At 40.0% G+C, this 27,260-nt stretch overlaps 1 protein-coding gene across 2 annotated transcripts in view; it reads left to right on the top strand.

Annotated features, from left to right (window-relative positions):
- The first annotated feature begins 5,279 nt into the window (after nucleotides 1-5,279).
- The window catches only part of RASGEF1A (RasGEF domain family member 1A), a 325,383-nt gene continuing 303,402 nt past the window's right edge, over nucleotides 5,280-27,260 (top strand). For both annotated transcript variants that reach the window (XM_042457796.1, XM_042457797.1), the window contains exon 1: nucleotides 5,280-5,467. The gene's annotated coding sequence lies outside the window, so the exon portion shown is untranslated. The remainder of the gene's footprint in view (nucleotides 5,468-27,260) is intronic.

Here is a 27,260-nt window from a genome sequence, read left to right as displayed (position 1 = left end):
CTCATTCCCAGCCCCTTTTGTTCCATTCTCGTCCTGTGCCTGGAGCCCCTGTGTGATAAGGTCCATTCTTTCATACAGTAGGTCTACTTCCTCAGTTGCATCTGAAGAAATAAACCTAGTCTATGAAAACTTAAGTTTTCCCATCCTCAGTTGCATCTGAGAAAGCACATCTAGTCTATGGAATCTCCTGCTACAAATCCTTTTGCAGTGTTTTCAAAGATGCTACAAGATCCCTTTGCCTGATTAGACAAAACAATCCACTTCTGAAAGGTCTGACTGTTGCTGCCTTAGTGTGGCCTCGGAGCACTTTTTCTCTTTTTACCATTTTTTCTTCCCTAAAAATTGTATCAGGGTCAGACTCCACTGAGGTTTGGGAGATTTTGCAAAGTACCAATAAATTATCCTGATATAATTCTAGAATGAGGCCACTTTGAGGTTTTTTAGCTGCCCCTTCTTCTTGATTATAAAGACATTTTTCATTTTCAAGTTGATATATTAATGTATCATTGATGCCAACATGAGTCGGCAGTGCAGTGACAGCTCCTCCAACATGAGCAGCATTATACTACACCATAATCTACTGAATCTGTGGTTTTCCATGCAACATGAATCTCAATTATAGCCCCCCTAATTGCTATAAAATGAAGGCAATTGATTATTTCCCACAAGCTTCATTTTCTTCCCTAGCTGAAAGGATCTATTAGACATTCAATCTTTTACCTGTGAAAGAACAAGCTGTTTACATAAATAAGGATTTGATGTTCTCTCTTTAAAAAGATAGACAGAGATAGTAACAAAAGATGTTCCATTTGAAAATATCAGGACTAGAGTCCTGCTGGTGTCTTGCAGAGGTGCAAATTCCCCTAAGAAGCAGTTGGACATTTTTGTCCAATTGATAATGCACATCTCCATTTCAGGATTGCAGAAGCAGGATGGTATTTGTCGGTGTGTTTTGCAACTACCATGAAATTGCATGAGTGTAAAGTAATGTGTTGTCCCCTCAATTTAAGATCTTTGTGCCATATGCCATTCTAGGTTAACTCCCTAGCACTACAGTAGGACATTCCAAGTCCCGAAATTTACATTTTGTTGCTGCATCCACACAGTAATAGACCTACAATCAGGGATGCAATTCTTTGCTAATTTTGTTTGTGAAGGAATGAATTTTATCAAGTTTCTTCTGGCTGCAAGAAAGTCTTCAAAAACTGTACAGTTTTCAAGAAACTGTTTTGAGTCTTGAGGACTTATTTTGTCCAAAATTTACATGTGGATTTTTTCATCATACAGGGGAAAAAAGGTGATGATGTTTGAGTGAGGAAACAACATTTTCTTTGCAGAAAATAATATTTTTGCTGTTTTCTGTAATATAAATGCTGTTTCCATGCAAGGAAAAAAATGTGTTAATTTTGTGCAGAATAAGTCCCCGGCTGCATTTTCAGCATAGAAAACAGAATTTTCTGTACAGAAATATATACTAGCATAAATAGCATGTAGAAAAGAAGAAAAGTAATGTCTGATAGATTTAGCACAGCAAAAATACCTCAAAGGCACCAGATCCTGTCTGATCTTGGAAGCTATGCAGAGTCAGACCTGATTAGTACTTTGAAACAGATTTGGAAGCTAATATGAAGCCAAGGGAGCTATTTCATAAGACATTATCTGTTTAAGTAGTGCCGATTAAAACTAGCCACTGGATTTGCAACTAAGTAAAGCTTCTGAACCATTTTCAGATCCACATGAAAGGTAATCCAAAAGGGATGTTACTAGAGAGCATGGCAAACTGTTCCTATTTGTTCCATGGAGCTTGCAGGCAGCTGGCACATCATCTGAAGACACTCTGTGCTATAGACATCCTAGAACCTGAAAGAGTAGGAATGTAAAGATTGCTCACACATTTTCTCTGCATGACAAGAAAAGGTGTCTCAGCAAACAAAGATTCCATTTTTAAAAAAAGAACGATCAACCACTGCAAAATTTTCTGCATTTTGGGACTTTCCCACTATTCTTAAAGTTTGCATTCATTTAGCATGCTCAGTTGCACTACATTTTCTTTTCACAACAACCCTATGGGTAGATCATGCTGAATAACAACAACTTTCCTCAAGACCATTAGAGGAAATGTGAGCGGAATATGGCCATAGGACACAGCCACTGAACACCCTCAACCCACCTACATTGTTTTTTCAGTCAGGACTATTTGGTGGCAAATTTTGCCTGAAAACTATATAGAAAATCCCTCCAGTGTGTGAATGTATGCAAAATGTATGCATGGTCCAACTCCTACTACCACCAAATACCTCTGCTTCCTTCTGTAGCTCCTCTCAGAAGGCTGGCAAGAAGTGATACCACCTAACTTGATCATTCCTTGGTCAGGTTTAAACTCACTGGGACTCAGAAACTCTTCAGGAGATGCAACCAATTATGATTATCTATCCCAGGAAGCTGATGGATCTGGATAGATTCCTGATGGAGAATTCTTGGAGATTTTCCTTTTATCTTGGTAGGTAATTCTGCTGAAGCTCTGAGTGACTTCTGCAATGGAGAAATGGCCAGGTTGGTGGGCACAATCATGCTTTTTGAGTGGAGCCAAACTAGCCCCCTGGTTTTCCAAGGATCTCATGGTGATGAAACACGTGACACAGAGACTAGAGTGATGTTGGCAGAAAACTCGCAGTAAGTCTGACCAAACACATGCTAGAGCCTATTTGAAGGCCTATTCTGTGGCAGTGTGGGAAGCAAAGGAATTAGTCTTTGCTGCCACCTTTACATCTGCAAGGAACTGTCCAGCAGAGCTGTTTCAAAAGGGCAGAGGTTTATTACACTCAAGTCATCAAGTAGAAAATGGAGAACATTTGACAATCCACTGTGAATAATGTGCATGATATTTTGCTGATAAAAATCCCTCAGATCTGTTCCAGCTTGGATGATGTAATTGACATAGTTCAGTGGATATAACCTTGGTTCCTGTTACAGTGGTGCCTCGGGTTACGAAATTAATTCGTTCCGCCGCGGCGTTCGTAACCCGATGCATTTCGCAAGCTGAAAAAGGCTTTTCCAAAGCGCGGCTAGCGGTCGCATTTGAATTTCGCGCCAAAAAAAATTTCGTAACCCGAAAAAACCTTCGTATCCCGGAACAGTTTTTTCCAATGGAACTTTTTCGTATCCCGGAAATTTCGTAACGCGGTCAATTCGTATCCCGGGGTACCACTGTACTGGATATTTTTGTTCTAACACTTACCCATTGTTATTGGATATTTTTCAATTTGTGCAGCCTGAGAATGTGGACAGGATCCTTGGAAAAGTGAGAACCACCAAATGTGTACTAGACCCTTGCCCATCCAGGCTCATAAAACAGGCCAGAGGGGGTCTGGCTGAGTGAGTGAACAGGGTAGTAGTCAATATTCCTTACAACAGGGTAGAGTTCCAACTTGCCTAAAGGAGCCAATCCTAAATGGATAATTATCAGCCAGTGTGTATCATATCATTATTGGGCAAGGTATTGTAGGATATGTAGGCATCCCAACTCCAGGGGCTCCAGGGCAAAATTGATTATCTAGATCCATTTCAATCTGATTCCAGGCCTGATTATGGAACAGAAATAGTTTTGGTCATCTTGGTGGATAACCTACAAGGGAGTGAGCCCCTGTCGCTTCTGCTAGACCTCTCCATTGTTTTTAATACTACCAGCCATGGTACCCTTCTGGGGCACTCCACTGGTATGCGACTTGGAGGCACTGTTTTACAGTGACTATCTTCCTTCCTGGAGGGGCAAACCCAGAAGGTAGTCCTGTTCGACCAATTGCTACTTTTACTGTTTTGTTCTGTCCACCCTTGGTACCCAGAAGGTAGTGCTGGATAACTCTTGTTTGATCAATGGTCACTCTTACTGTTTTGTTCTGTCCACCCTTGGTAGTCAATTTACTCATAAAACCACTGGGAGAGATCATCTGGAGTTTGGGGATGGAATGCCATCAATATGCAGTTGATGCCCGAGTCTAGTACTCTTTCCCACCCCAATCCAAGGAGAATCCCTTAGTCTTAAACCAGTCTCTGTCATAGGTCATGGACTGAATGTAGGCAAACAAATTGAAACTTAATCCCAGCAAGACAGCAGTATTCCTGGTTAGTTGAAAGACAGATCAAGGGATAGGGAATCAGCCTGTGTTGGATGGGGTTTATTCTCCCCCTGAAGACACAGGTTTTCAGTTTGGTGCACTCACACCCCCCTCCCATCCCTTATGTAGTTGTCCATCCCTGCATGAAAGTGAGGGGAGATGAATTTGTCTTGAGCCAAAACTTCTTACCTCACTTCATGTTTGTTCTTGTGAATGACAAGAAGTACCTCTCCTTCATGGTCACTTTTTTATATACTTTTTACAAACATACTGTATTTAGGGTTCTTTAATGTTGTTTGACAGTTGTTTGTCCTTCTAGCAAGCTCCCTTTCTGTCTTCATCTTTGCCTTCATTTTTCCATTTAATATATTTGCCTATGACAACTGCACATGAGTTCTGGCAACAAGGACACATATGATATGATGTCAGAGACACCCATAGCCATAGTCAGCTAGGTGAATCTTCCCTGCACCCAAAATAAATGCAAATACCAATACAGTGGTTTTGTTCTGGGGGCTGCCACTGATAGGGAAAAAATCAAGAACTCAAGCCCATATTAATCAGTGGGTGGTGATGTGTGCCATTGTCTAATATGGGCAGGGTGATCCACAGGAGCTTAAGTCCATGGATGGATAGCCCACCAATATGGTGGACTCACCATACATAATTTTCAAATATTCAGAAGTAGTTATATATTCAGCACCACCTTCATCTGAATTATAGTCATAACTCTGCCCACTGTGAAACAATGGCTCTTAAGGGCACCTGCAAAATAAACAGCTAAACACCAGAATCTTTGACAACGCAGGGGTGCAGAACTCACTGTCTTCACAGAAGCAGCACCTAAAACATTTCCCACCAAGCAGACTGTTTCAACAAGCTATCATCTCCAAATCCTTGGTATTGCAATTCAAGGCAAAGGTAATATTTGTATTAGGGCTATGAAGTTTGCAAAAAGCATTGATGGCCCATTATTTAAAAGTAACTTTTTAAAGCAATCCCATGCTCCCAGAAGTAATGGGGAATAAAGAAGGAGATGGATGGCACACATGGTATCTTCCTCCTCTTTCAGCCTCTCGGCTTGTGCTTTCTCCCACACCCTCCTGCTTTCCTGCTTTCTCTTGCTGCCTGTGTCTTTTTCACCTAACACTCCCCCTGCAGTAAGCTGCAGAATGGGACACTCTTGTTCCAAAGCCAGCCGGCAGCTGTCACATAGCGGAGGCAGCAAGCAGCCTGAGCAAAGAGTGAGCCCACTCGGTCATTTAGGATGAGTCACAGGGAATTGGCATTTATTCTTCTCTTTCTGATAGTGGACGGAGCACACCCTCAAAGCTACACTGGACCAGATCAAGGTAAGACAGAGAAGACATTGCTTCTCTTTCTCAATCTCTTTCTCTCTCTTTTTAAAGCAGTGCACCTTTGAAGCTTTGAAGGATGGCTAAGAGACTGATACTGGTAGTCTCCACCTGGCATGGCATGCCACAAGTAATAAATCCCTGGCATTAGCCTCTGGGGAGCTGTTCTGTAACTACACATGCAATCTTTCATGACATCAGGAAGATTGCAGCTTGACACATCAGCCGCTTTCTTTCCTTAAGTGCAACTTTTTTTTTTTAGAATGAGCTCCAACAAAAATACGAGAAGATGTTCAACATTCCATAAGTCTCATCTCATGAAGTGCTGCAGAGTCCAATTTTAGGGAATACAGCAGACCCACAGATCTATTCTGAACACAGCTGTGCATCTCTCCTGATTTAGGATTTAACTGAGCTCAGATTCCGGACTTCAAAGAAGCACTTTGCTCCCTATCCCACACCCCCAGCAATCCAAAGCCTCCCAGGCACAAAATATATCCCTATTAATCCAGAGCCTCCCAGGCAAAAAATAGATTTCCCAAATTCATATGGAGTGTTTTGAAAGCTACAGAGCTCACACTCAATCCATCTGAAAAGCCCCCAGAGGAACGATCAGCTGCACTGTGCTGTCTAGATATTGATATAAAACCCATCCAGGAGCATACTGAATTTTATGGAAATAACTTCTCATTGTCTTTAGCAACAGGGAACCATTTTATACTTCTGGATACATTTTTCTCCCCTTAGTTTCTTTGGAATTTGGTATTTGCTGTGTCTAATGCTGAGTCTTTTCATTTGGTTTGACTTTTTTTTTATTGCTAATGAATACTTTTGTATTGTTTATATAATTTTACATGCTGAGCCAATGCTTTTGCAGCCAGGCAGTGTATCTCAAAAATGAAAGAAATCCTTCCTGAAGTGTGTTTAATATGTGAAAAGAAACTGAACACAGACCACAAATAATCTTGATCAGTTCTTCTTAATGCATGCTTTGGATCAACAACACTGAATAACTTTTTCAAACTCTAAGAATAGCATATGCAATGTCCATTTTCACCATCAACTGCATTTTATTTTACATGCTATATAAATGGAAGTGGTTTATTGTTTATCCTTTACTCTATTTGGTTCACCTGGACCTTTTAAGAATTGTAACAAGGAGAGGGCTTTTAAGCACTTAAACAAAAGACCAGACAAGAGTCTGCTTGTAAAATAACAAATGCTACAGGATTTTATGCTTTACTCTGCTGATTGTTTCAAGTGTTCTGCATGGATTGGTACAAGAGCGTCTGGGAACACTAAATGCAGCTATTGGAGTAGATAGTAAACCTGCTGATTCTTGCTGTATTTGAGTTCATTTCTGAAATGAAGAGCTGTATCCTCCACTAGGGGTAAAGATGGCAGTAACACATCCTCCTGTGTCCGCATGCATAGCAGCACTCATGCGCACCTACAAGTACTAAGGATGGTTCATATCACTGCTCTTGCAGTGCATTTATGCATACATGATGTTTTTATCACTTCAACTGTGTTTTATTATTTTCACATGCTGAATGGTGCTTTGAATATTCTTGGAAGAGGTATAAAATGCCTTGTAATTTCAGTTACATTTATTTTAAAACATTTACTTGTGAAGCCCATACAACTTCATAGGCTCAAGGTAGGTGATAATATTAAAGCAGATAGATATTTAAAATGAAACTTTAAAGACAGATTGAAAATTTCAGTTTATCTATAGCCAGCCTAGCATTAGACACTAAAGCCAGTCCTGACTATTGAATATTTTTGTCTTTTTTGTGTAATCACACATTTAAAAAAAAAAAAAGAGGAGGGGGCTTCATAGAATTTCCCTTCAAAAGTACTTGAGACATAGCTTTGGTGAAATTCCAAGGAAAGAGAGTCCTACTACTGGATAACAATCAGAAAGAAAGTGTGCATACTAACAGTACTCTATTACCAACAGTGTGTTCCCTATTTACCACTGAAATTGCAATTGAATATAAGGGATGATGTAGTCCAGTGGTGGCGAACCTATGGCACGCATGCCAGAGATGGCACTCAGGGCCCTCTCTGTGGGCACACATGCTGTTCCCCTAGCATAGAGTGTGCCAGAGTTTCTTACTAGAAAGCCAGAGGGACGTGGCACTTTGCAATAAGTAAGTGGGGTCTGGGTTGTAGTTTGGGCACTCGGTCTGTAAAAAGTTCACCATCATTGATGTAGTCTCTTCAAGATCTCACACCTAGGTCTTTGGGAATTTTAGACTTCAACACTAGGCTCTGAATTGTGCCTGCTAGGCCTTACAAAGCTAAAGCAGATGCTTCTGGTATCTTGATATCTGACATGCATTGTTGCCAAGAGGCAAGCCATAACCTTTTGCAGAAGTAATCAAGACCTATAGGCACTAGTTTCAAGGTTACAACAAACTCTGAAATTGTATTGGATGAAAAGTAGTATATTCTCCAAAATAACATTGTGAAAGCATGGAAGAACTTGAGATCCAAAAAAACCAGCACTGCATTCAGGAGCTGCCAAAGACTATAGATTAGAAGCTTGGAAGTATCATGTTAGAAGGAATGTGGTGAAGCATAATGATCATCTCTCTCTTTTGTAATGAGGGCATAACAACATTACAGTCCAAAAGTAATGCAGCATGAGGATAGTTTGGTAAATAAATATAGTTTGGTAAATAATAAATAAATGTTTTCTAGTTAATTTTATAAGATAATTTTAAGGGCATTTAATTGTTTAAAAAAAGAAATGCAACTTGTCAGAAAAATACCTTTTGGAACAGTAATGGTGACAGGTTACATTTTAAAAAGTAACTTTGCAAGTTCTGGGTAGGTATAGGTAACTACAAACAACTGAAGTATACAATCTTCTCCACACCTTTTCCCAGAGTACATTTTTTCAGTGCTTTCTAGATTCAGCTCTGGGCCTACCATAGTAGGATACATTAAATGAACCATGAGCTGCAACAGAAACCAGCATGACCATGTCATGTTCTCATCTTTGCCTGGCAATATGAAAGATTATTTCTGAGATGCACACAGCCTAAATACCATCAAGGTACCAACCCAGTCTGATCTTGGAAGCTAAGCAGGCCTAGCCCTGGTTAGTTCTTCAGTGGGTGACCTCCAAGAAATACCAGATGCTGTAGGCTATATTTCAGAGGGACTGGTAAAACCACCTCTGAGGATTCCTTGCCTCAGAAAACCCTATGAAATTCTTGGTAGTGGTGCCTCGGGTTACGAAATTAATTCGTTCCGCCATTCCTTTCGTAACCTGAAAATTTCGTAACCCGAAACACTTTTCCGTTAGCACTGGAAAGCCTATAGCATTTGAATTCGCGCCGAAATGAATTTTGTAACCCGAAAAATATTTCGTAACCCGAAACAGTTTTTGCCAATCCAACTTTTTCGTATCCCGGAAATTTCGTAACCCGATCATTTCGTATCCCGAGGCACCACTGTATTGTCATAAGTCAGCAGGAGACATGAAGGCACATCCAAATCTACAGTGATGTGAAGTTGGAAAGAGAGAAATGAACAACACAGAGTAAGAGCTCTTCTGGATCAAAAGAACAGTTAGCCTTCAAAGAAATACTACTTCCCAGGCCTTCTAGCCTGCCAAAAGTTAATTTAGGTTGTAATTCTATGCATACTTACTAGGAAGCAAGTCCCAAGGAATGTGTGAAATTTACTCCTGAGGAAACATAATGGTTTGGGGTATGGTCCTACAATGAAAAACTGGAAGAATTGCTGAAGTTCTCAAAGTGAGTTTAAAGCAGAGAAACCTTATTTTGGCAGGAGGGCAACAATGCTTTTGCAGAAATTTGTCAGAGGCTCAAAGCAGAAGGGGACACATCCCAAAATGTGTACAACTGTGATCTTTTATTTTACAAACCTCACCCACATTAGTGTGGGACACATCTGGGAGGTTCAGATCAGTGGGGCTGCACCATTTCCTTCTTCTTTATTCCTTAACCTTTCACAGTAGCTGAGCAGCACAGGAATGAAGGGAGAGAGACTCTATGAGAAGGAAAGTTTACACTTCCACTTGGGTGAGATCTCCCTTTTCTCTACTGCTCAGCTCAAAGGAACATTGGTGAGCTCCTTCAGAAGTAACTACTTTGAGACAGCCCAAATAGCCCAGATTTTTTCATCCTTTGCTTTTTCCCTCATGGAAGGCAGAGGGCAACTGGAACTTTCAGGAACTGTCCTTTGAAGGCACTTGGAATAGTTTTTTGTGGGGTTTTCACGCTATGTGGCCATGTTCTAGAAGAATTCATTCCTGATGTTTTGTCAGCATCTGTGGCTGGCATCTTCAGAGAAACTTGGAATACTCTGTGGTAAAAACTCCTGAATAAAATTGCCTTGCTTGACCTTTGTCTGTCCTGAAGGTAAAGCAGAGTCTTCACAAACCAAGGTAACTCTGAGCTTGTGAACTTAAGAGCAAGGCTTCAGCTGGGCCTTGATGACCCAGATGGAAGGTTCTGTGGATTGTTAATGGTCCAGGGTCTGGAGGTTTTCCACAGCTGCCATTAAGGTCAAGACATGCCTTTGGAGAGACAAAGAACACCATCTGCAAAGGTCTCACATAGTTCTGTCACTAGTGGGGCTCCTAATTAAACTATAACTGTTTAAGAGAAGGAAAAGACTATGAATTTCACATACATTCTCCCCTTTGCTCTGGAGGTTTATACTGACATAGCCAGGATACAGACCGTGCCCTTGGGGCGGCCTGCAGGTGCTGCAATCCTCACCGGATCAGGGCCTAAGCAGCCACAGTGGCAGCCCCAGAGGCCCTAATCCACTGCTTTTCCAGGCCTCAGGGAAGTGGCAAAACGCTGCTTCCCCCTGGCCTATAAAGGGGTTTCCTTGGGGCTTCATGCCTCAGGACACTCTGGGAGCTGCAGTCAGAGGGGAAAGGGGCTGCTCAGCCCCTTTCTCCCTGGTGCCGTTCCTGCGGCAATCTAGTTGTTGCAGGAACGAGGTGCCCTCTGGGAAGGAGCTCCGTTTGGAGCTCCTTCCGGCACCGCTGTTAGGCTGCCACAAACGGTGTCATGTGGCACAAGCACATCATGCCCACCCCGTGCTGTTTGGACACAGCGCAGCCATCACGTCAAAATGGTGGCACCCATCTGTACAGGGCGCTGCCATTTTGATGTACGGAATACGTGTTAGAGTTGCAGGACGTCTGTAAGTGACGCCCCGAGGCAACCCTAGCACGTATCCAGGCCAGCACAAAGCACCGGTCTGGATAGCACCATAGTATCCTATTTGGGTACTCAGCAGAAGACGGAGATCTATTTAGCTTTAACAATGTAACAGCACAACTTGTGCTGAGAATATTGTCTTAATTGCATTTTCCTGCCTTGTATTCCCTCCAACTTTTATAGTGGCATGGTCTAATGATTGGCTGATAACTGTCTTTTATCATTTGGGGCATTCCTTTGATAAATGTCACTTCTGCCACTGATTGTCATCACCATTTTCATATTCAGCAGGATCAATAAGAGATGTACATGCAGAGGGCTAGCGGGTTTTTCCCTAGCAAAGATTAGTTTACTGATGGATAGTTTTGAAACATCTCCTGATATCTAGGCTGTGAGAGCTGTTGTGATCTCCTTACCAAAGAAAGAAGAAAGAAAAGAAAAGAAAATGTTAGGGGCTAATTATAGCTTGTAACAGCTTATTTACTTGCTTCAGTTCCATCTTGACCATTTGAATGACACTTCAGTGTAAATGGCAGTGTTTGCTCCTATTTGCAAATGAATACACTGGACCCTTAGTATCTGCTGGGGATTGATTCCAGGACCCGCAAGGATACCAAAACCGATGGATGCTCAAGTCCCATTATATATATAACGGAATAGTAAAATGGTATCTCTTATGTGGAATAGCAAAATCCAGGTTTGATTTGTGTGTTGTGTGAATATTTTCAAGCTATGGTTGTATCTGTGGGTGGAGAATCCGTGGATACAGAGGGCTGAATGTACAATATAAAATCTATTCATAAAGGAATCTGATACTTATCAATGCATTATCAGCTGTTTTCCCCCTGGTTCTTTTTACCTAAAAAAACCCAAACCTAGTCTCTATTCAAATGTAGATGACTCAGTAAGATAACAGTTCATTTGTAACTTGGCAACTAAAGGAAAGAAAAGGATATTGCAGAAAGACATCACCAATGTAATCCTATGTTTGTGTTGCCTGTTTCTCAGAGAGATGAACGCTAGAAAATCCAAACATTCTAAGGTTGCAATATGATACTATGCTATCTGGAAATCAGTTCCAAAAGGTCTATAAATTAAAAGAATCCTAGCTTCTAATTATTGAAGTCAGAGCATCTACACTGTAGAAATAATGCAGTTTGAACCACTCTAAGTGCTGTAGCTCCATCTTATGGAATCTTGGGGTTTGTAGTTTTATAAGGTTGTTAGCCTTCTCTGCCAGAGTGCTGGTGCCTCAGAAAACTATAAATTTCAGGCATCTGTAGGACAGAGCCATGGCAGTTAAAGTGGTATCAAACCGCATTATTTCTACAGTGTAGATGCACCCACATCTAGAGAGGCTCCTTTTTCCGAAGTCGTAAGAGTTGCATCACAGCCCTTACGATGCTGCTTCCTGGAATAGATGTGTGGATGCTAAGACACCCACACGTCATCAACACTCCCCCCCCATGTGGGTGGTGCCACACAATAGTGCACTTAGTAGGGTTCAGGAGCGTGCAGTTGGTGCACACTCCCGAGCCCTACTATCACCGCCAGGACACCGCTTCTTGGCAGTGTGTACCAGGCCAAAGTTTGCCTTCCAGTCCTGAAAAACACTAAAATCAAGACCCAGCAAAATGCAAATGAAAACCACCCAGGCTCAGAGGTTTTCCCAGCAGACAATGATAACTAATTAAACAGACGCTAATCCTCTTTGCATAGCCTCCCACCCATTCAACAACAGAATAATACACAGATTAACATGGAAATCACTCCTCCCTACCTAGGGTCACACAGTATATATATATAGCCCACTATCTTCTATACCAGCTTTCTCTGAAGATGCCAGCCCCAGATGCTGGTGAAATATCAGGAATAAACTCTTCTAGAACATGGCCACATAGCCAGAAAAACCCACCAAAAACTATGGATGCCGGCCATGAAAGCCTTTGACTTCTCACCACTATCTTCTCCTTGAGGTCTACTACATGTCTCCTCTTTATGGCCTGAAACAGACAGGCAGGGGAGTTGCATTTGCATGATGCAAGCCCACAGAGTGCCTGGAAGTCACCCTGGGACCACCCCAAGGCTGCCTAAGGTGGCCTAAAACCAACCCCCAAAAGAGTGGATCTTTTTCACTCTTATTTGGGGCCATGGAAGGAGGTGTTTTTGGGGTCTTGCCATGTGTTTGCTGCAGTACCAGGGCGATCAAGCTGGGAACAGTCTCTGGCCACTCTGTCCGTCTTGCTTCGGCCCTTTATTTTGTGGACTGATGAGCCCTGAGATCTCTTGGGTAAGAAACAAGTTGGCATCATACACTGTGATTTGATTGGCAGTTTTGGCTTTGGCCTTGGCCTTTCAATTATGTAGAGTGGAGGAACCCCAGTTGTAAATTTCAATGATAGACCATAACATGGTACTTTCAAGATAAAGACTGAGAAAGATATGATTAATAGTCATTGGGATCTGATTAATAAGCAACTCCACTTAATGCTGTTTTGCCCTTCAGGAAAACAATTTGACAACAAATAAGCATGCATTAAAAAGTAATGTACTCAGTCCTGGGCATCATATTTCAAGGTAAATTTGGCCAAGTATAAATTGTTGTATAAATGATGAAAGAGATGGCATCCAACCAAATAAGGAAAAGTCAAGATTAGTTTAGAATATGTTTAAAGAGGAAGACACATACAGCTAAGGCCTTCTCCCCTCATGTTCTTTACTGTACCACTTTATGGAGACATGAGCTGCCAAATGGTATAGAAATGTAAGAAATAGGAGGAATTAATAAATAAATGTAAATATCAGATAATATATGCAGTTCCTGTTTCTGATTTAACAAAATGTGTATTTGGCATACCTGAAAAAAATGGTTTAAAAAACAAACACAGAGGTTGGCTACCTTTCTTCACATTGCTGCCAAGACTAGGGTGAAAGGTCTATTGCAAACCAATGAATGTTACTGTAAAACAATGCATATTATATTACTCTTACTTTCTCCCTTCTATAAATAAATGCCAGTTCCCAGCATTCTGTCACTGTCCACCATAACCATGAAACTGAACTCAACTAAGGAGATTAGCAAACTGGCCTTTATCCCCATGCTAGGTGCAGGATGTAAATGCACATTCTATTGCACATACCTGTCCCCAGGTAGTACTCATCTTATATCCAACCCATGCTTATTCCGGACCTTTTAAAGAATGGGAAAATCCATTCTTTGTCCAAGAGAAGCCCGGGTAAGGCAGGAATGAGTACTGCTCAGGGATGGAGCTGTGCAATAGAATCCATCTCTGTGCGTTTACATTCTGCACTTACCGCGGGAATAAAAGCTGTTTTACTAATGTCATAAAATGTAGGTAAAGAACTACACAGATGGGAGCAGGCTTCATTCTTAATGGCTGGGGTCATCAGAATAAAGTGTAATCTTCTCTTTAATGATGTCTCAAAGTATATCCCTTTGGTGTGTTGTATTTTTCAGGTAGATTTTCCACATTCATCACTCTACACTGGCAAAATTTGGTGGCATTGCCATAGGAGGAGGGGAGGAATGCATTTTCCTATGAAAATAAGTTGAGTGGGAAGTGTGCAACTTGTTTTAAAGCAGAAGTCTCCCAGGAAAACAACACATTCCCAGCCTCAGAAAACCCTGTGATAAGTTTGCTTTATGGTTGCCATAAGTCAGAAATGATTTAAAGGCAAACAACAACAACATCTTCCACAAATTGTCTTACATATAAATACATTTTGCTTGACACAATGCATCTCTTGAGAGCATTTTTTCCTAATATGCGGCATCACTGTTCTCTTTTTAATAGAGAACGTTGCAAAATTCATTAAATGAAGTATACATGCTAAAACCTTGCTGTTACTCAGTTTTCACATTGACTAGGAAGTGTACTTTAGGTTCACATTAAAATTGGAATCAAATGACTTTCTCCTTCATTCCTATTACCGGGTCTCACTCCAGTATTACATGACCAGTGTTTGTATCTCCTTGTAAATAGTGCAATACAGAGCAACTTTTAATTGTAAAATACAAGATAATGGTCACTCTCAGATTCAGTGAGACAATACAGGGATGTAATTCTTTGCTAATTTATTATGGACAGAAGTAACATGTAATTTTAGTAATTTTCTTCTATGTGCAATAATGTTTTTGAAGACAATTACCTGTTTGAAATTTATTCTGCACAAAAATCGAGTATGACTTTTGTGTTTGCATTTTCTGGACAAAATTACTATTTCCTGTGCAGAAAGTGCTGTTTCTTACACAGCCATGGAAGTAGATGAGGACTTAATTCTGTGCAGAATTCACAGATGGCTGATGGGCTTTGCACAGAGGACAGCATTTGCTGTGCCAGAAGCAACATTTTCTGAGTAGGAAAGAGCATTTTTTGCACAGAAAACAAAAATTACAAACATTAGTATTATTTTCCAAGACGAAAATGCCATTAGTTAAGATAATCAAACCTCTTTAAATATGTCACATTATTCTAAGATGTTTGTAAAGATTTGATACCAAAAAGAGACTTCTTTCCAATTTGTAACATCCAGAGCCATCAATTCTATATCCCAATCAAATTGCCTTATTTTCTTCTCAGCTATTTGGAAATCTGAATATTTTTGAAACTATCTCGCTAGACTAGTTTTACTTAATGCAGGAGAAAATTACTATGTTCACTCAGTTATGTCCATTCTCTTTCCTTCAGCATGTGGTATATAACCTTGACCTAAGAAATTGCAGCGTCTAGGAGTAATCCCCAAACCAGAACCATTAATATGATAAGCCTCAAAAACATAATTGCATTAAAAAAAATCCTCCATTAACTTTAGGAGGATACATCTAAGATGTTCAGAATTCTAGATGCTGCCTGTGTACCTTTAGCTATTAACAAAGCAGAAATGGCTTAAAATATTGTATTCTATACAAAGGAAAAGATATTGCAAAGAGTTTAGAAACTTCTCCATTCATTTATCCTCTGCTGTGATTGAAGATGCAGCAAACTGTCCAACTGTAATTAATTGAATTAAATCTGAACCTGGACAAGTAGAGAGATTATGTTCATCAAGCAAATATGCAAATGGTATCATACATTCCTTTCAATTATTAGCAAGAGTCTTTCTCGAGGGGGCTTTACTAATCAAACATCTGTTGGGTAGCAAACACAGCTTAAGCATCCATCATCCAAAGAGAATCTAGGTGAAACAAAGGACAATTTTGTGATCCAGAAAGATAATTTTCTTGGGAATCATGCATGAACAGCGTCAGCCCATGATACTTTGTAACCAGTCTGCTTTGGGTATATGACAATATCACTAAGGTCACATGTACCCATTTCTAACTACAGTTAATATTTCCTAAACCAGGAAATAAGTCTGAGCCATTTTGTGGCAATAATCAAGAGGGACCAAAAGAGTGGATACTTTTTATTACTGCTCAAATGCTTGTAAAAAAAAACCCTCTTCTTTTCTTTAGTTTAGAATCTAAGACTGGCTTTAAGCACAGGTAAGCCAGTGTCAGGCAGTGAAAAATCTACATGGTCAGGGCTACTGTGTTAGCAGAGCAGATCAATTCTTTATTATTATTATTATTATTATTATTATTATTATTATTATTGTTTTACAAAAACAGAATGGACAAGAGGTAATGTATGCATGTGCACATGGGGGCATATATTCAACCTATTTTATGGACATATTAATAAAAAAAACTATACACAATCTCAGTATCACTTTCATGGAAAAGTAACGGCACCCTGTACTTTACAGTTGTGCATTTACTCAAATTTACTCTTGTTGCTAGGTGACTACTTATGGTAATGCTAAGGCATGAGGTTTTCTTGGCAAGCTTTCTTCAGAGGAGGTTTGTCATTGCCTTCCTCTGAGACTGAAAGAGTACAACTTGTCTATGGTCATCCAGAGGGTTTCCATGGCCTAAATCCAGTTGTTAATTCCAACTAGAATAAAACCACTAGATCAATGGAATGTATATAAGTGTTGACTTACCAAGTTCTCATTGATTCAGTAGGTTTATTCGAACTGGGATTCTCAACTGGATTTAGGAATCCCTTTGAGACTTACTGAAAAGAAGAAATTTCTAGCATTACCTTTTGTAGACTCTAGTCCACGTCATAAGATGCAGTTGACTGGATTCCAGAAAAGTTTACACTAGAAATTCTTTCCCCAAAAAAGTCTTAAAAGATGCTTCAAGTTTCCTTTTTATCTCTTTGTGCTGATATAGACTAATATGGCTAGGTCTTTAAATACTACAATAAATGGATTTAGGACATTTCACCTTACCTGAGTGTGTTCCTATGTAGACTTGTCTGCAGCTGCACGGTATGTGGTAAACTCCAGCAGTCATGCAAGGATCTCTCCTGTCCTTCACTGAGTGCGGCATTTGTTGGATATTCTTGGTCGGTTTGTCTATGCTGTCTATATGGAATTCCAATTAGAAGACAACCTGCTGCATTTTGCAAAAGCTGCAGCTTCTCAGTCTTCTTCAAGGGCGGCCCCACATTGAGCCCCTTACAGTAGTCTAATTTGAAGGTGACCACTGCATGGATAAATGGCTAGGCTATTTCTGTCCAGGAAGGGCTGTAGTTGGCATGCCAGGTAAATCTGGTGCCAGACACTCTGAGCCACAGAGTTCACTTGGGCCTACAGTGACAGGGATAAATCTAAGAGTACTCCCAAGCTATGCACTTCAGGGGCAGAACAATCCTATCTAGGAGAATCTTGTTTACCCAATTTCTGGACCTGATAACCACAGTCCAGAAAGCTTCTGTCTTATCAGGATTCAGCTTCAGTTTATCAGCCCTTATCTAGCCCATTACAGCATCCAGGCACTGATGCAGCAACTACCCAGCTAACTCCACTAACAAGGAAAAATAGGGGAGACTGATGGCACCCTAAGGCATCTTAGATCTCTTTATGACCATACCCAGTGACTTCGTCTAGATATTGAAACATGTGAGGATAAAATGGAATCCTGTAATACCCCAGAGCTTAACAGCCATGGGGCTGAACAGAAATATCCAAGTGAAATGAATCCATATAATCTGCTTCCTTCAAGAACACCTGAAGTTGCCCAGCCACCACACAACCAAGCACTTTGTCCAAAAATGAGATATTTACAATAAGGCAGTAATTCTCATATATCTCTGGGTTCAGAGAGATGCTCTTCCAGCATGGGTGCAACACTGCCTCCATCAAGGTAGAACACACCTCCCCTTGATATAATGAAGCATTTATCACACCTTGGACCTACCATCCCCTGCTAGATTTTATTAGCCAAAACAGGCAAGAATTGAGCTTACATGCAGTGAGTTGAACTGCTTCAAGTGCCTTGTCTACATCATCATGTCTCAGCCACTGAAATTGATCCAAGAAAAACTGACCAGAGAGAGTACTAGACACCTCCCAAGGTTCTGGAATAAATGTAATATGAAGTTCTGAGTGAATGTGAGCAACCTTTTCCTCAAAGAACCTAGCAAATCTTTCATAGCAGGCAGTCATACGTTGCATATCTGATATCTCTGGGTCTGTACCCAAAAGATGCTTCAGCACTTGGAATAATCCTACTGGGTGGGATGTTGAGGATGCAATCCTTGTGATATAATATGATTTTGGGCCTGCTTCACTACTTCATAGTAAGCACAAAAAAGAGTCATTGCTGAAATCTGATTACATTCGCTCTGAGACTTATGTCACCTGCACTCTCTCCTGTGGAATCTCACTTTTGGAGACTGGTGGCTGCAGTCCTTGCTGACAGTTTGATGTGGCACAGGGACTGGTGGACTAGAGGAGCTGTTACATTATCTTACATATTGCATTGGCAAGGATACAAGAGTTGGTGCCGCTAGTATTTCCCTTTATAATGAGTTCATTTGCTCTTCTATAATATGTGGATATGGTTCACAGTGCAGTTGTTGATTGGTTGCTGTGGGGTGCAGTTTCCAGAGATATTGTGGGTAGGCATTGTTTTTTATCTTAGTCTTTTCAGTTGCTTATTTTTCTCTTCCTTTCCCAGACTGAGAATGCAAGGATACAGTGGCCATGCTATTGGCATAGTGTGAGCATATAGGATGACTCTGCAAGAAGAGTCATAATTCCACTTAAAGTAAGGATGAAATTAAATGAACTGAAGCCTCTAGGTGTATTTCCCCCCATTACAGTCAATTATAAACAAGCGCAAAATTCTAAATGAAATTAGGAATAATCTCATCTAGTCTAAACTAATTTTGGTTGCCTGAAGGTGATTCTTTTGGACAATGCCACATTATAATTTCTCTAGGGCAGAATCTAAAATGGGTATTCATTGGCTTCTAACTGGAAATGCCTCCTTTTCATGCTAGAAAAACATATGTAATGGCAGTATGTTTCTTCTACTGCTTGCCATTCAACAACTGTAGAGAGACTTCTTAGCTTTTGGGTAGAAATTTGTTGGATACACATCTTAATATGAACTGAATTAATCTGTACCTTTTCTTGTATTAGTTCTTGAACTGATATTGAACTTATCTTAGTTCTTGAGGTAATATGACAGGATATGCAGATTATATTAGTTCATATCAAAATGTGAAGCAAACCAATTTCCAAACCAAGTTCACATTGATCTAGACAGTGCTGATTAGAAATGTTTTGGATTATTCTTTTGGTTATGGTTAGGATCAGGAATATCCCTCCCTTTTTCAGCTTCTGGTAATCAAGGAAAACTTACAAAAGTTAAAGCAGATAAAGCTAAAAATGCCCATAATAAAAAAGTGAAAATGTAAAAAATATAACATTAAATTAAAAGCAATTAAAAGCATGCCAATTAAAAAGAAAAACAATAAATATTGACAATACAGTACGTTATTAAACATCTTTTCCCCATGAGCAGTCACTGACATAAAGTTCTTCACTTAGCTACACAAGGATGAAAGGAGGACAGCAGTCTAGCCTCTCATGGAAAGGAATACCAGGACCTGGGAGAAGACACCAAGAAGGCTTCACCTGATGTACCTGTGGGAATGGTAGAAAAAGAAGGGATTGCCCAGAAATATACATTTATGAACCCCCATTTGAGCATACCATCCGTAATTACCTCCCTCTCCAGAACTACCTACCTACAAACAAAACAGTGATTAAAATATCAGGAAAATGAAGATGATTTCCTGAGAAATATTGCAAGAATGCCATTGCAGGGATGTAATGTGACCATTAAATCAATTAATGCTGCATCCACACTGCAGAAAAAAACCCAGTTTAACCCCACTTTAATTGTCATGGCTTAATGCTCAAAGCTATGAAATTCTGGGATTTTTAGTCTTGTGAGATATTTAGCCTTCTATGTCAGGAAGCTCTGGTTCCACAACAAACTATTATTTCTAGAATTAGTTCAAGTGGTATGAAAATTAAAGTGGTGTGAAAATGGATTATTTCTGCAGTGCACATGCAGCCTAAGAGTGTTAAGTGCTCTGAAACAGAATTTGTTGATGACAAAGTTCAGGATTTCTACTCAAAAGTTTGGAACAGAAAAGGTTTCATCTACAGCTGCTTTGTAACTGAAGAAAGATTTGACCTGGCTCATTCTGACACGTACTCTTTCCCACTCTCCTAATCCAACTCTATATACCCCCGCATCTATTATAGCACAGCAGCAGCTGGGTCGGAGAGGATTTACTTAACTAGATTCCATAGGCCTGTTACAGACTGCCAAAATAAAGCTGCTTCAGGTCTCTTCGGAGGTATGCTATTTAAATGATGCATGCACCCTAAGAATCCAGAAGCTGCACCAAAGCTTCACTCCAGTGCTTAGGACTGGAGTGTGGCTTTGGCGTGACCTCCGGACTCTTAGGACCCATGCATCATTTAAATAGCATACCTCCAAAGAGACCCGAAGCAGCTTTATTTTGGCAGTCTGTAACAGGCCATAGAAAGCAATCACACACTTTTACAGAACATAGAATGTGATGTCCAAAAGCAAAGATAATAAACAGTCCCTATTAGAATAAAGGATGCCGTGGCTCAAGTGGTTATGACACTGATTCTGTTGACTGCAAGATCTGCAGGTTGGCAATTTGAGGCCCAAGTGCTGCATGATGGGGTGAGCTCTCATCACTAGTCCCAGCTTCTGCCAACCTAGCAGTTCGAAAACATGCAAATGCAAGTAGACAAATATGTACCACTCCGTTGGGAAGGTAAATAGTGATCTGTGCAATCTTGCTGGCCACATGATCATAGAGTAGTCTCTGACAATGCTGGCTCTTTGGCTTAGTAATGGAGATAAGCATTGCTCCCTGTGGTTGGACATGATTTTACAACCTTGTCAATGGGGAACACCTTTATCTTACCTATTAGAATAACTGGTAATTTTTTTTAACCCAGCAAATAAACAAAAATATAATATTTGAAAGTGGAGTGAATTCTTTTAACTTTCATTTTAGTTAAAAGAAATCACTTCACTTTCAAACATCACTATATCAGAACTTGCTCTTTCCTGAACCATCTCCCACTCACTAAGGTTACCCTTGCCTTTATATCACATTATTTCCTTCCACTATTATAATAATGCTTTGACAATTAGTTCTTTAAAAAAGCAATTATTTGTCCTCACCACTATTAAATACTTTTGAAACCCTATGAAGTGTTGAATAAATGGATTTTAATGCTGATTAATGCTATGCAAGGTTTTTAAAACACACACACACACACACACACACACACACACTGTGCTACTGTAGTCAAAGAATATATTCAGAACCTTCAGTAATGAATTACAACTTCTGATGAGAATAGACATACAAGTTGCATATGAGTGAAGTTTTCCATGCTCCAGACTTAAATACAATTAAATTGATTTTGCTCAGACTTTGCAATTCATTTATCCTGGATAATCACAACCAAAAATGTATTTGTTGGGATAGTTATGAGTTACTTTAAATCAAGGTTTTGCAATCTAGAACCAAACAATTGCTGCCTTCTCATAGTATAAAATAAAATCACCCAGAAATCCAAGATTGCATCATTAATATACAATTATTTAACTGGCTTATAATTTCTTGTGCATTATAAAATGTACACTGACAATTAAACTAGGGGAGAAAAAATAATATATACACTTCCATATTAAGCAAAATCCAAAGTGTATTAATTCTCAAAATGTTTTTTGTTTAATTGTTTTTAGACCTACCTTTACAGAAAAAATATATGAGGTTCCCTGGGGCCTCATGCTATACCTACATACTGTGTAGGATTCCAGAAATGAAAAAACTGTTTTATGAAGGAAAGGATAATACCAATGTGAAACTCTACAGAAAGATTTTCAGTTGAGTGGAGGCTGTTTCTTTCACTATTTTCCTTGCCCAAGTCTGCAGAGGCAGACTGCAAGATTTCCTTTTCTCTGGATTTATCTAAAACTAAGGCATGACAAAAACAAAACAAAGCACCTAATACAGAAGAAGAACAAAAAGCACAAAAAAGGAAGGAAAGAAGGACAAAGTAAAACAGAATGAAGTAAAGTGAGTTTTTGTCTCCCTGTGCTAAAGAAATGTCCTGTAACAGTAAAACATGTCAATTCTAACATTATCAGATATATATGACAAGAAATCACATGGAAAGGTCTATCTCCTCCAATCCCCCACCAAAGAGCTTACTTGCTAACTCTCACGCTAATGCAATGGCCTTCAAGACATTTAATCAATATGTTTCTATTTCTTTGTGATTGTACACATCTGTGTGTTTTTGCTGTGACTGCATATCTCTAACCTTCTCTGTGCCAATTTTTAATAAAAGAGTAAGTGTTAATTGAAAAAGGAAAAAATAGTGCAAGGAGTTTTGGAGTGCTGTGTTAATTTCTCAGTTCTCAGTCATACATCTCAAAAAGAAGTCAGTCTCAGTTGCAGTGTGTTCAGGATGTATCCAAAACTACTTACAACTAGAGTAGGGGCAGAAAATAGTTCAGACCCTGGAGGCATTAAGCTTGCCAGAATTAGGTCAACACAGATGCAAAACCGATAGAAAGTTCTGCTGAAGGAGCCAAAAGAGAGACAGAAGGAAAAGGTTCTTGTAATCCAGAATTTTGCACTGTAGCAACATCCTTTGCTCAAATGGTTCATATTTAGGTCATGCATCTTGCCATATGCAATAAATTATTTCAGTTGTCCACTTCAACTGCAGCTGGGATAAATTCATAAAATAAAGCGAAGGGTTTAAGGACCAGGGATATCTAAATTTTGCTCCTTGATGGAAACTTGCTCATGTATATGGGATACTTGGGATCTGCAAATTAATTAATTAATTAATTAATTGCAGAACCTGTAACAAGGAAAATTGGACTCTTCGTTACATGTGTCATATTTCAGTCAGTGTGAGGCTTTGCATTTAACAAGAATGAGCATAGACAAGGCTGAATTATTGGTGATGTAACTAGAACCAATGCTGCCCAGCCCTCACGATTTTCAGTCCCCATGCTGTTGCTGGTTCTATGCACCCCAGCAGAGATCCAGGCAAAGCAATGCCCAGGGACACCCCACCACCACCACCACCACCTTGGACTTGAATGGGAATTTGTACATATGTACAAATGGTCTGCTGTTTTGGAAACTACTCCCTAGGCCATAAATGCCTTATAACCCAGGCATGAACACAGATCTAATTTTGTTAGAATAAAAAAGGTCACAACTTTAATGGTCACAGCTGAATCATCTCAACCCACAGCATGGGGCTAGATCCAGACATTAGTCAACCTGCCTGCTGCCAAATGGCAACCTATTCACCCAATTCATTTGCAGAGTAATTTTGGAAATGGCAGGCAAGAGGAAGCTACTGTGTAATTTCTCTGCCACCTGGGAGTGAGGCAAAGGCATCTGCTCTCAAGCTGGGCATGACCTGTCTGGCCCAAGATCCTTTAAAGGTCTCCTCATACTGGGAAAGAATCATAGAGTCATAGAGTTGGAAGAGACCACAAGGGCCATCCAGTCCAGCCCCCTGCAATGCAGGAAATCCATTTTACCCAAACCGAATCTGACCACATGCCAGATCTGCATAAAGTAGAGGCCATCCATATTTAGCAGTGTGATATCATTTACAAAACAACCATCTGCACTAGAGGTGGAATAAATGCCACTTTGAGTGCCTAGGTTGTATCTTCCAGAAGAGCAGGGGGTTAGACTGGATGGCTCTTGTGGTCTCTTCAAACTCTACGGGTCTATGAATATTCAAAAATATTTTTTAAAACATGTTTTTCATGGAAGAAAACTGATGAGGAGGAAGTTGGACTGGGAAGTATCCAAACAGTTCCCTAATTTAAACAAAAACCCAAACATTGAGGGAGAGTGGGTAGGGATGACAAGTAAAGCCAACTGGCTGTTGGCATAGTGGGGGGAGCATACTTACATGGACCAGGAGAAGATCTGAGTAAAGCCTTCACTTTCTCCTGAGTCCTGCTCCCTGCCAGCCAGCCAACCTAGCTGCCTCTGCTTTGCTGGCCTTTCTGCTCCATACCAGAATGTGAAGAAACTGTGTATCATCTGGAACATGACCCCATCCTTGCTTTGCTGGCAGCCACAGTCCACAAATTAGTGTTCTCAATGAGCAAGGAAATGCACTATCTGCAGTTGTGAATCTGTTTGAAGTACAGTCTCTCAAAACATTGTAACTCAGGTCTTAATTAGTACTGGTCCTAGCATTAGGCATAGGATACCAACGATATTCTTTTGACCATGCCTTCTAACATTTTGTTCTGTCAGATGACAGAGCTGAGTATTTCACACAATATGGTTTGTTCTCCTAATATTCTGCTAGTGTGGTGTGGTGAGGTGTGATGTGGTAGAGGATACTATTGTCAGTATTCAAGCTCTCAGCTTCTTTATGTGAAATGGGCAACTGGACTGTCATTTTTTCCTTCACCTTAAACAGAAAAATATGTCTGGTCAATTCTGATCTGAATCATATTGTGTCATTTTTGCATCATATTGTTTTGTGGTGGGAGTAGGTCTACTGATAATATTACCAAATGTTTGCCTTTTCCTGGCATAAAATGGTAAATATGCTGAGTTAAATGTTTACATTTACAGTTGCCTTTATCTCCCCTTTCCCCTGAAGATCCAAAGTCTTGAAAGGGGGGGGGGGTATTAAAAATATTGGCAAACTACAGTTTTGTACTAAAATTAGAAAACTATGTCTATTTGTATATCCCTCCTGAGGAGCATTCCCATAGTTTACATGATTTATGATTCTAATAACAAGGTCTTTTGCAGGACACTTTAGACCAGCATCTTCACCTCTAGGCACTCAGTATGATAGTAAGCCATTTGTTATATTCAGTTACATTAAGCATTGCTAATTTAATTACATTCAATATAACTCCAAGGCAGCTGCCAAGAGGAAAAACTAAATCACATAGACGTCTACTGAAGATCATTAGAAATTAACATTCTGAAGAGATTACCTCTAATATTCAAAAATAATGGAAGAAAGGGGGTATTTCAAAAGTAGAGACAAGCATAACCAGACAGACATGCATGCTCTCTAACAAATCATAGAGTGAAATCAGGACACTTGCTTTACAGTAAATGTATTAGAAGTTCATGGCATGGTAATGAATAAGCTAAATGCTGTTTCCATGGAGTCTGGCAAAATGCCATAAAAGACATTTGGAAATATCTGTGTGCTTACACAGCCAAACCTGAGAATCCATTAAAAATCTCAGTCCAGCCACAAACTGACTAGTTGGCCTTGAATAAAGTAAGGATCATCGCATAGCCTCAATCCCTACTTGAAGTTTGACAGCCTAACTCACAAGGTTGTTCTAAGGAAAGAACTCTCAACATTCACAGAGAAGGTTCTATATGAATATTAAATGTTGCTACCACCCAACACAAATTGTACCTTGTTCTATAGCCTCAAAAGTTTGCTAAAATGAGTACCTAGCTTGTTGGGGCAGTTAGCTTACAGTTGTAAATCTCTTAGAGACTGCTTAGTGTGGTATGAAGCAATATATAAATGAAGCTGCTATTGCTATGTTAATGGCCATAAAATGTCTAAGTTACTGAACAGTAAGAACTCCAGAATCTAACTGACAGAAAGGCCATCCAGAAGAGATACAGACAGATACCTACCTTCATCCCTCTCACTACTTTATTCTCTCATACCTCCTGTATGTTACTCATTTGCCAAGCCCTGCACCCATTTCTCCTCTTTGTCTGGTTTGCCTGTTGAAGCAACTTTCATAATTTACATAACACTCTTACATTCCTATGTAAAGCTGAGCACACAGAGACACCAGAAGGTGATGAGGAGAAGGGTAAAGGAAAGGGAATAGTAATTCACGTATCTTGGTGACTCCTGAACGGGTTCAGTGCATTGTTTTTAAACTGTAAATCAGGAGTGGGAGGACTGCAATAAATCACTACAACAGTCATTTTGGATAAGCGAAAGTGGCAATGCATCACTTCCAACCAATTTTCTAGATCATCTGTGGGGAGTAGTTGTTTGGTGGCAGGGAGCCCTCCAAAACTGAATTCTACAAAGGTTTTTTTTAAGCATGTAAAAGTGTGGTGGGGATGAACTGTTTGGAGGGATGCCAGGGGCTCAGGGTGGTTGGTCTTGAAAGAGAACCAAGGGCCATATTGGAATATACAAAAGGGCACATGCAGCTCACAGACCACATCATTTCTACCCAGTCTCTAAATAAAAATATATCCTATGGGAGAGCTCAAAACTTGTCTTCTTCAACAACTGTAGGAAGAGGACAGTTTTTGCTCCTTCAACATTCTTGCTTTGCATCAGATAAGCAGGCTCTAATGAACACAGCAGTCAGCATTTTTACCTTCATGGCTTGTGGACCAAGCACAGAGTGTCCTCACTCTGTCATTTTAGGATGTGATGTTGTACTTCAGATACAGGAAATGCATGGTGTCCTCATCAAAGTGTGCGTGTGTGTATCTTCAGGTTACTTTTGTAGACCTCATGATTTCCCCAGGGTTTTCTTAGGCAAGGAATACTCAGAGGTGGTCTCGCCAATCTCTTCATTTGAAATGTAGCCTACAGCACCTAGTATTCCTTGGCACTCTTCCATCCAGGTACTAACCAGGGCTGACCCTACTTAGCTTCCAAGATCAGATAGGATCTAGTGCCTTTAAGGTATTTAGGCCCTGTCAAAGCACAGCATGTTTAATTGATCTCCTAGCACTCAGTGCAAGCTGTGCCCATCCTTACCTACACAGCTCAATCTGACCTTCCATTTCTTGTTCATGTTAGAAATGAGACATATATACAGAGGTGAACGTTAATGTTTATGAGCCTTCTGGTATCCAACATCTATATTTCACAGAAAATTCCACCAACCTTTTCCATGTGTAGACAAATTCATATGCAAAGTATTCTGCAAATACTTCTACAAAGGATATCACAATTATTCTTGTGGGATGGCAACCTGTGGCCTTCCCGATGTTGCTGGTTAATAGTTTAAGTCTATTTTTATGTTGACTTTTGGTATGGTTTTTTTAAAAATTCTATTGTAAACATTTTAGTTTGGAAGCCACTTTGAATCCCAATCCTGGGGGAAATGGGGAATATACTCATATCCT

This window comes from Sceloporus undulatus, chromosome 3 (genome assembly GCF_019175285.1).
Source record: "Sceloporus undulatus isolate JIND9_A2432 ecotype Alabama chromosome 3, SceUnd_v1.1, whole genome shotgun sequence".
NCBI lineage: Eukaryota > Metazoa > Chordata > Lepidosauria > Squamata > Phrynosomatidae > Sceloporus > Sceloporus undulatus.
The sequence above is the reverse complement of the archived record's forward strand: the minus strand, read 5'-3'. Positions and strand labels throughout refer to the sequence as shown.